General features: G+C 38.8%; 1 long non-coding RNA gene across 1 annotated transcript in view; it reads right to left on the bottom strand.

Annotated features, from left to right (window-relative positions):
- Nucleotides 1–9: 9 nt before the first annotated feature.
- LOC139045170 (uncharacterized) overlaps nt 10–11,319 on the bottom strand; it is an 83,994-nt gene continuing 72,684 nt past the window's right edge. The window contains exons 4-5 of the long non-coding RNA XR_011503058.1: nt 10,685–10,880; nt 10–1,087 (exon numbers count right to left, since the gene is read on the bottom strand). This is a non-coding gene — a long non-coding RNA (uncharacterized lncRNA). The remainder of the gene's footprint in view (nt 1,088–10,684; nt 10,881–11,319) is intronic.

The following is an 11,319-nucleotide window of genomic DNA, read 5'->3' as shown; positions in this document are numbered from 1 at the left end:
CCATTTGGCATACGGTAAATAGACTAGAACCTCTACATCGAGGAAAGGAAAGTGTATTTACAGAATCTTCCATAGAGATTCTCTAGTCTCTAGCTTAACTTTGATCATCTCTCTCTGTATTAACAAAAAATGCATCCATGAAATTTATGCTAGAAATCTCCTGTTTCTCTGTCTTTTACACAGTTATTGTTGCCAGTACTTTCTTATATTCTGGCGGGAGACGTTCAAAGAGTGGCTGGATATTGTACAAGTGATTCAAGCATTAAAGTTACTGGGTTTGATGAACTTGGAGGTCCTTGTCCACCGTAAGAAGCTGTGATTCTATGGCTTCCTTTACTTTTTCACTCAGCTCTGATGACAGCATTCATGCTTCCACGTTCTAGAATGTCATTCCTTTAGTAGCATGAAAAGTGGAAAACGTGTGTGTGTGCGTGTGTGTGTTTGTGTGAAAATCATTTAGGAGAAAAATAACAAATTTTTAGATTTTCTAGGAAACAACTGATTAATAAACTAACTTCTCTTGGCATTAGAACATTCAACTCCACAGGACACTGTGTAAACCCATCCTTGTCAACATCACCCAGAAATCTATGTGTCCAATACAAGACAACCAGAATCAACACTTTTTGGGGGGCTTTTTTTGTTTTTTGTTTTTTTTGGTGAGGAAGAATGGCCCTGAGCTCACATCTGTGCCAATCTTCCTCTACTTTGTATCCGGGACGCTGCCCCAGAATGGCTTGATTAGTGATGTGTATGTCCGCGCCTGGGATCCGAACCCATGAACCCTGGGCCTTGGAAGCAGAGCGCGCAAACTTAACCACTACGCAACTGGGCCAGCCCCCCAGAGATAATACTTTTATTTTGCAATTAGAAAAATGAAAACTAGAGAGGCAAGAGTTAAAGGCAAAGGTTACGTGAGGACCCAGGTCTCTGGTATTTGTGTTCCACAATTTTCTTGGTAAACTCCCATTTCTTCATGTTGTACTACATCTGATTTGTTGAGAAAGATCATTTAGGGCCAAAATTCCAAATTGCATAGGATGGTCATCATGATGGCATGTGGGAACTCAGGACAAGATGGTATTCACTGTAATACAAAGGAAGGTAAGTCGTCTTGAGTATATTTCAGTGTTATTTACATTTTGTCCACAAGATGGTAGCCTACACTTTCCATTTAACTTAAAGCTGGCCTGTGATCCTAATTTCCCGTAAAGTAGAGAATGGTTTGTGTTGAACCGAGGTCAGCCACTCTGGATATCATTCAGTATTTTTTTGTTGTTGTGATGAATTGTTGATTTAGAGTATATTTAGCTCTGCTATAGCAAGGCAGAGATTCATCTGAAATAAAGAAAACCCAGAAATGCATTGCATTCCAGCTTCTTAAAGGGAATTTGAGAAGTGGGAATACTTTGGACATCTAAAACCACACACCAAGGATCAGATACTGACATTTTTCAAAAACACTACCTTAGTACATCATGCAAAAGACATTCAGCACGTCAAGTTCGATTAATCTTGGGTGAAATTTTGCACAGTAACAAAGTTCCTTCCATGAAACTGGTTCAAGTGGGCTAGAGGTGGTTTCCCCTCAAATCCAGGGGGAAAGTTAGACTTCAGATGCTATGAAATTTCCATGAGCTAAATAAGAGGGCAGAATCAGCAAATTGGCCTGCTTTTCTGTTGTGTGCCTCCCTCCCTCATCTAGCCCTCACGCCAGAAGGGACAAGACACAGATGGGGAAAACATCTGGCCTCATCTGCCTCCATTGACCAGAGGGCCTTCTTTGAGGTTCAGGCCCCAGACTCACATTGTGTTTTTTTTTTTTTTTGAACTCTTTTAAAAATGAGGAGCTCAAGTGGGATTTCCTTTCATCTTACTATATTATTTTCAAATTAAATTAGATCTAATGCTCTGTATCAGAACCACAAAAGAAAAGCTCCAGGGCATTCAAGTGACTTCCTATTCTGTTGTCCAGAACAGCTGAGCTCTCCACCCACAAAGGAAAGAGGGAGATGAGCCAGGAGCAGAAGTTGGGACAAGATAATGACAGGGGGACAGGAGGGGAACTCTTGCTGTTGCAACTCTAAGGTTGCCTTTCTCATAGGCTCCAGAACCAAGTCAAGACTTCTCAGCCCTCAACAGTCCAGGCCCATCCTAGCTTTCCATTTTATACTCCCTACTCTCCAACAAGCATCCTCTGATCTAACCTAGAGAGATTGCCTCACTGTCTCTTTGATTCTCACTGCCTTCAAGCTGGACCGTATCTTTCATATTCTTTTTGGCTCCACTAACTCCATCTTGAAGCAGAAATCCCATGGCTCCAGCTGGCACAAAAGGAGAGTTCATGAATCAATCTTTCTCCGAGAAGCAATGCAAATGGTGGATGTGGTGGATTTTTTTTTCGGGAGATAAAAGAATATAGAGTGACGATTAAGAGAGAGAGAAAGAAAAGAGTACTTTAAGACATAGAAGTACGCAATTTTCAAGACTAACCATGATTATGATTAACTCTTCCATTCTCCATAAAAACTAGATATCTTCTCTAGGTTAACATGTTTCATCATTACATCTGCCTAATTATATGGCAAATTCAGTGTAACCTGGTGGGGTTTTCTGTTCCTCTTACTCTTGATAGGTGTGTTTTGCTATAATAATACCTTAAATACTTTAGAAAGAGGAGTTTACTTTGACAATGCCCTGCTCTGAAATCTCTGGAAGCCCTAACCCTGCTCTTGTGGAGGACTGTAAGGATCTCTAAATGCCAGGGTAGAGTTTGGATGCTGCAGAAATGTGCAAGAGGATGGAAAAACCATGGAGATAGAGAGAAAGCAAAGAGAGAGGGGGACCAGAGAAGAAAGAGTCCCCAGTGACCATCCATGACTCTGTGAATAGACTGGAAGGAAATAACAGTGTTGTACCGTCCTCTGAATTCTCTGAGTTTTGTGTTTGAGTAATAGAAAGATTGTTTTCCTTGTAGAAATGCATTGTCTTTCTAGATAGTATAAAGCAAAGCAGAGGGTTATAGAAACACATCTCCTGAGGGTGGAGTTAAGTGTTTTAAGGAGCTCTTTAGTGTTTTGAAACACTCGTCATCCCTCATACCCACTCACTCACTCTCTTACTCACTCACTCACTCTATCTATCTATCTGTCTGTCTGTCTATTATCTATCTATCTTATATCTATCATCTATCTATAGCTGTCATCTATCTATCATTTATTTATCTATCAATCACTTATCTATCTATTATTTATCTATCATAAATCTGTCTATCTATCTATCTGTCTATCTACCTACCTATCTATCTATCTGGATTGTACTATAGTGATTCAATAATTGTTTCTAAACTAAAATCTTAAATAGTTGCATTATATTCGCTCACATGGAAGCACCAGTTGTTTTATTAGCCATCCCTTATAGTTGGGAATTCGGATGTTTAGCAGCAAATTCAGTTGATTGAAGCTGTCTGAAGACAGAGTGAATGATCTCAAAGGCACTGCCATCTCCTTGCCCATGGAGAAGGGAAAACATAGGCTAGGCTGCACATGTTGAGGAGGAACATTAACCCTGGATGGGTGATGGGGCCACACTTTTCCACTCTGAGACCCCGAGACTCCAGCTGACTGAATGAGCTTCCAGTCACCCAAGCTGGAGCACTGCAGGAGGAAAAAGCAGACTGACATCACGACCATGAGCTGTTGTTCAAGCCTCAAAATTTGTGGACTTTTTCCCATTGGAAAGGGAGGTCTTGGTTTTATGTTCAAAAGGACAACATGTGCTTGGCCTCATAGTCACCTATGAACACAAGTATCAGTTGACCTAAGTCCACTCAAAGATTTATGGGTGGGAAAGTGGTACTGCATGAAGCCCACACTTAAGATTCGCAGATGTTCTGCATATAATATCATTCCTTTATGTGGTGGAAATGAAGAAAATGTTCTGTTCTTAATTGAGAATCTAGGTGGAGTCACTCAGCAGGAGGCATAGGACAAAGAGCCCATGTATGTGGGCTGTGGGCTGGTGCCTGGACACAATCACTTGTGCAAAGGAATGAGAGCAGACTTCATAAGGCTCTTTGTGCTATGTGAAAGGTGGAACAGATTCTAAGTCTTCTTCTTCTTATTATTAGATGCCCTCATTTCCTCTTTCACCTCAAATTTTGTCTTTTTCAATAAAATATAATTTTTTCTTCCATTGTTCTTGAGGTGAGGCATGCAAACAGGAGATCAATAGGTTCCCATCTATCTATACTATCCCTCCCCCAGGCACCGTGCTGAGGTAGGGAACAAGCAATATAGGAAAGTCCAAGTGGGCTTACGAAGGTGCTTGTACTCACTCAGGAACAGGGAGGGGTGGTTAAAGTTCCAAGAAGAATGAACCAGAATGTGCCTTCTGCCACCACCCTCATCTTTTAAATCTGAGGTCCAATTTAAATCAATATTTACCAAGCATCAATTCTATGCCAAGGACTGCTATGGACTTGATGTTTTGTCCCCACCCCCCCAACCCCAGATTCATATATTGAAACCCTAATCCACAATGTGATGGTATTTGGAGATGCGACCTTTGGGAGCTAGTTAGATTTTGATGAGATCATGAGGGTAGAGCTCCCAGGATGGGATTAGTACCCTTATAAGCAGAGGAAGGGACCAGTGTCCTCTCTCTCTCTTTCTGCCATGTGAGGATATTGAGAAATAAATGTTGATTGTTTAAGCCAATCAGTCTACAGTATTTTTGTTATAGAAGCCTGAGCAGAATAAAACAGACTAAGCATAATTAAGGAGTGATAATCAAAAGACAAATTCATTTATTTATTCATTCTACAAATATTTATTGACTGCCTACTATAAGTTTAGGCACTGTGATGGCCAGGCGTTGGGAAGACAATGGTGAAAGGAATAGGTGTAGGATCTAGGCTGTCAGGAGCCTTTCAGTCTAACAGGCACTACAGATATTAGATTAAAAATAATTTTAGCATTTTAAGAAGTCATATCTTTATACCACTTTCTTTCTCACCCAAATTCTGAATCATTTAGAGAGATGAGGAGTCAGGCAGGTGGAAATCTGACAAAGGACCAACTTTATGGCTGACAAAACAGGTGCATGTGGCTTACTCAGTCAAGAGAGCTTTCTAACATGCCCTGGGACTGAATTTTCTCCACAAAACTGCAGGCCTTCTTCCCAGGAAAGCATTTTAATCACGTGACTGAGAGTCCTTTCAGAAAGACAGAGCCAAAATAATTTAGGTCCTCTGCCAATAGCATCCACTCGAACAATCTATGACCGTTTTCACCTTCTCCTGTCTGACCAACGGCTAACCCAGGATGGACCTGCCAGTTGGCTGGTCTCTTCCCCTGAGGGTAAGAGCCACATCCTTGGCTAAACCCAGTTGGTTAAGAGAGCAAAAAGCTGAGATGGCACAAGAGACCAAGATTATTACTCTAGTGGATATCCCACCACATAAAGCCAAAAAGTGAGGGCTAAACACTCTCCTTATAAACGTGATGAGTGCTTCAGAGGGGGAAGCCCAGGGTATTATGGGAGATTACAAGTGGCAACCTAACTTACACCAGGGGTGGAGTGTGTGAGCAAAGCATGGTTCCTATTCTCAGGTCATTTGTAGTTTCACTAACAGGGAGAGAGGATCATCATAAGACAATGCTGATGAATTCTGTACTAGCTGCATAAGTAAACGAGGGACACGGAAGGGGCAAACTTAGATGTTTAGTCACCATTGTTTACTCTGCATCTTTTCAGTATGTCTCTTACCTCTGTTCTCTATAGTATTAAGACAATATCACGCAGAGGCTGTCTTTCTATTATTTCAATATGAGAATAAGTCAATTATAAAGATTTCAGTGATATTAGGAACAAACTCCAAGTCTCGGTGTTTGGAGTTTTGGGTTTGTTTGCTGTATTTTGTGTTTTGTTATTAGCTCCTATGCTTGTCTAAGAAACCAAATCAATTGAGCTTTATGACATCTTGTAAACAAAACCCTAAATCCACTCAAAGTGCAAGCACATCTGAAAATACTTTTAAAAAGCTGTTTTTTATTATAAAATTAGTGCATGTTGGTTAAATATTTTAGAAAATGCAGAAAAGTCCCACCATTGAAGCTTATCCATGCTTATCACTTTTATACCTCCTTTGCTTTTATTTATTTTTTCTTCTATGTAGTGTTTATTTTGTTTTCTCAGTGGTTTTGTTTTGTGTGCATAACCAGCTCTCAATTATCCGCTGTCGATTAACTAATCTGTAGATTGTCTATCATTAAATCTAAGACAAATAATATGTGGGAAAATATTAAAGCTATCACAGTTCAGTGAAAAACTGTTATTCAACAGATATCTACTGAACACTCCTATTCTGTGCCAAGCACACAACCACAGAGCGATCAGCTGGCACACACAGAGTTACAGCAACACGAGGAAGCCTCATCTCCTAAGGGAGCAGAGGGTCCCTCTTCCCCAACACCCCTGCCCAACAGGGGTCAGTGGCCCAACAAAGGAAATACTTGAGATGCTCTGAATTCTATAAACTCAAGCCTGGAGATGCAGGGATGAGGTGAGGGATGAGGGATGAGGAAGAAGAGAGAGGGAGCACACCTCAATCCAATCCCCTATGTGAAGAAAGGCAAAGCATAGATAACAATCCCATTATTTCATTAGTTAACCTCTTGGGCATGTCTCCCCAACAATTAGTGTGACATGATTCTTAATTTATGTGATAATTTTTAGCATTTAGATAATACCTACAGAATGGTAATTGAATTCCTAAATATGGAATGGAATTTTAACTGAATAAGTTTATATTCAGTCCATTTCCTATATTTTGTGGCCAGTATAGTTTCGACCATGATTTGAGGGTTCTCTATGAGCTGCTTTCCTAAAGTCCCACAGATGAGATTTATTGGGAGTTGGCTACATGGCTACAATTGTGACTGTTGAAACAGACTTTGTCTCTTTTTTTGGCAAAGATTCTTTTTTTTCTTTTCTTTTCAAGGAAGACTGGCCCTGAGCTAACATCTGTTTGCCAATCTTCCTCTTTTTTTTTTCCTCCCCAAAGCCCCAGTCCATAGCCATATATCCTAGTTGTAAGTCCATCTAGTTCTTCTATGTGGGGCACCGCCACGGCATGGCTTGATGAGTAGTGTGTAGGTCCACACCCAGGATCCAAACCGGTGAACCCTGGGCCCTGGAAGTGGAACACGCAAACTTAAGCACTATGTCACTGGGCTGGCCCCAGACTTTGTCTTTTTAAAATAACATTCTTGTAACTAAGATGCTACTAAGGTCCATTTCTAAATAATTTTAAAAATATTGTTAACATTATTTCTGGATCCAAGATAATATAGGCTCATTAAAGGCAATTTTGGAAAATACAGATATAGTGGCGTGTCTGGTGAGGTGGAAATTAATTTTATTAAATTCTATTTTTTCTCAAGTGAAATATTGATATTTGGAACCTGATGATTATTGCAGAGGGAAGAAAAGGAGTCCAAGGGATTTAGGGTAAAGAAAAGATCAAGACCTTGACCCCTTTTCCCAGATTATGGTAATTTATCAGGTGACCCAGGGAGCCCCAAACCAGAGGCAGAGAAGTGGGCCAGGAAAATGGGGATTCCAGCTCAAGGAGACCACGGGTCTGACATCTCATCAACCGGTAAGATTTTTGCACTCCAGATGACTGTTCGGAACATTTTGTTAAATTATTCTCCATCCCTCTCCCAACAGAAATCTTGTTTGAACTTTAATCTGGTTTATATTGACTCTATACATTGATATGTAAACAGTACTTTTTTCCCCCAATATTTGCTCTACGTCCCCTCCTCTTCCAGAACATACACCCTCAATTTGTTCATGTCTTCTTTCATGCCTGCAGTGTATATTTGTAGTTTTCTTTGTGTAAATGCCTCTTAGTTCATGATGTATTTTATATGACCAGTACTTCACATGTTTTATACATTCATATACATACAATATTGGGCTATTATATCCTATATATAGATGACATATGGTTATTATATCCTATATGTGAGATATATTTATATATTTTATATATATAACAATTGATATATTTTTCATCCTATTTTCAGGTTATTATATATTGGAAAGAATTTTGATTATTTATGTCATATCTGTCTTTTAAATCACCAATTGTTTTTCAATTGATTTTTTGAGATCTTTGGGTAGAGTATCAAATTTTCTGTAAATATAATATTCTTTCCTCCTTTCCAATGCCTCTGCCCTTTATTTCTGTTCCATGTCTCATTGCCTCAGCTAGAACCCTCAATATAGAATTATAGTGGTGATATAAACATATTTCTTTTGATCTTAGTTTTAGTGAAATATTCTGGTATTTTAAGTGCTGTCTTTAGTTTAAGATAGTTCCTCTTTATGACGTTAAGAAAATATTCTTCTGGTATTAGCTTTTTAGATTTTAAGAGGAATACACATTAGAATTTATTAAATACATCTCCAGCATTCATTTAATGATCAAAAATTTTCTTTTTTGATCTCATATATTAATGGAATTCATAACTGTAAATGATACTTGCATTTTTTTGTATAAATACTACTGGTCAAAGTGGAATTGTACTATACAATTAAATTGACTAATATACTAAATATCCTAACACTTTATGTATATCAATCATATATTAATTAATATACTTAATATTATTAATTAACTTATAATTATAATCAACTTAATATAATTAATATTATTAATTAATACATTAATTAATTCATACACTTATAGTTTACTGATTAGAAATTATAATGTATAATTTACTTATATATTATGATGGAATTTATAATTAATTATGTTAGTCATATATGAATACTCTATACATATATATGTGCTCCATATTTATGAGAAGTTGGCTTATAGTTTTCTTTTACTGATTTGAGAGCAGTTAAACAATGAGTTGACTAAATAATTATTTTGAACAACTATTTTAAATACAATTAAAATAAATGCAATGTCTGATTAGATATTTCAATTAATTACTTGCACTCATTTTGGACATCAACTTTATGAAACTTTACAGATCAATTGGGAAACTTCACTTCTTTGCACACACAGAACTTTTTTAAATAGTATAGGCATTATCTTTTCTTTAAAAGTTTGAAACAATTTAAAAATAATTGGCATTTCAAACTTTTATAGCATTTCTTTGATAACTTTTCAAAATCTGCGTGGATATTAAACTTTTAATGCTTTCTATAACATCTTGACTCAATTGTGTTAATTGATATTTTTATTAAAATTTTTATTAAATTTTTATTAGGGGCCAGCTCTGTGGCCAAGTGGTTAAGTTCGCACACTCCGCTGCGGTGGCCCAGGGTTCGGATCCTGGGTGCGGACATGGCACCACTTGTCAGGACACGTTGAGGTGGTGTCCCACATCCCACAACTAGAAGGACCTGCAACTAAAATATACAACTATGTACAGGTGGGGTTTGGGGAGATAAAACAGAAAAAAAAAAAAAAGATTGGCAACAGTTGTTAGCCCAGGCGCCAATCTTTAAAAAGAAAAAAAAATTTTATTAAAAATTGTTTATATTTCATTGAGGTTTCTAATCACTGTAAGATCACCTTAAGGACTGCAGAGGGAAAACCTAAAAGGGGCGTGGGTCCTTGAATGACATCATGGGCTGCCTTTCCAACTCTGAGCTGCCTATCACCAGACTTCTTTAACATGAAAGAAAAATAAACCTCATCTTACTTAGGCTGTCATTATTTAGGTTTTTTGTTTTAGATAGCCAAACAAGTCCCTAACTAATCGGTGGGTAATTGCTGTTATTGTCACATTCCTTGTATGTTTTTATTTTCGCTTATTTGGAATTTAGCAGTCTTTTTGGAATGGTGTGCTAAAGACTTTTCCTAGGCGAAGAAACTGTAATGATTTTTAGTTTGACCTCTGTTCTCTGCCTTCCATATCCATCACTTGCATTTCAAAGCAAAACTGGAGTGCAGTTAATCAGCCCACTAGCCGATGCCGAGCAGGAATTCATCTAGGCCTACCGTGGAATGTGTCCTGCCCCTGCTGTGTGGTTCTCTGAAGCTGAACCGCACCGTTAGTGCTGTTACCTGAGCTGCTGGTGATCTGTTGCAGTCTTCTCTACAGTGCTTTGCTCAAAGGAGCTCTACCCCTAGAGTGCAAAGTTACAGTGGTAACCAAGTCACCACCACCACTATCGCCACCATCCCACGATTTCCTACCCTGCTTTCTGGAAGGAACACTCTGCAAAATGACATTGAAAGATGTATCAGAAGTGGGATGGTGTCTTAGTCAGTTCAGGCTGCTATAGAAATACCATAGACTAGTGACTTAAACAACAAACATTTGTTTCTCACAGTTCTGGAGGTTGGGAAGTCCAAGATCAAGGTGCCAGCAGTGTCTGGTGAGGACCTGCTTCCTGGCTTATAGATGGCCATCTTGCTAGTGTATCCTCACATAGTGGAGAGCAGAGAGAGGAAGCAAACTCTGTGTCTCTTCTTATAAGAACACTAATCCCATTACAACTGTTCCACCCTTATGACCTAAATGCCCCCCAGAGGTCCACCTCCAAATACCATCTTATTATGGCTTCAACAGATGATATTGGGGGAGACTCAAATAGTCCATAGCAGATAGAGAGGAAAATAACTATGCCTTCCTCAAAACATAGCACTTACCTCATTGAGTCATGGATCCCTGGTTTTCTGATGAGTCAAGTTCTGGGAGTCACTGAGCCAGAGGACAGACACTGGTAAAGAAATGAAATATTCTCCCACCTTGTCCCAGTAGTTGAGGATTTCTTAGTCTTGCTGGATGATGCATTGGTAGGGCACTGATTGATTTTTCTCATTCCAACTCCACTGACCAGAAAATCTGGAAAATTAGCAAAGATTCTGGCACTAGGTTGTATGTCAAGAGTCATGTTCAATGTCATATTTTTTTTCTCCAGGCACACCACCATAAAGTTTTATTTCTTTTCCTTGAAAAAACATACCACACATTAATGTTGTGATTTTTAAATACATTGTATAAGTTGTCATTGTGTTTTTAAAGACAACTTGGAAGAGACTCCAGCAGACACTTTAGAATAATAAACTCATATAAATAACCCCATAGGGGCCAGCCACGTGGCTGAACAGTTAAGTTCACGTGCTGTGCTTCAGCGGCCCAGGGTTTTGCCGGTTCGGATCCTGGGTGTGGACCTAGCACTACTCATCAAGCCATGCTGAGGCTCCATCCCACATAGCACAACTAGAAGGACTTACAACTGGAAAATACAACTACGTACTGGGGGGCTTTGGGGAGAAGAAGA

This window comes from Equus asinus, chromosome 4 (genome assembly GCF_041296235.1).
Source record: "Equus asinus isolate D_3611 breed Donkey chromosome 4, EquAss-T2T_v2, whole genome shotgun sequence".
NCBI lineage: Eukaryota > Metazoa > Chordata > Mammalia > Perissodactyla > Equidae > Equus > Equus asinus.
Note: the sequence above shows the minus strand (reverse complement) of the source record. Positions and strands in the feature narration are given on the sequence as shown.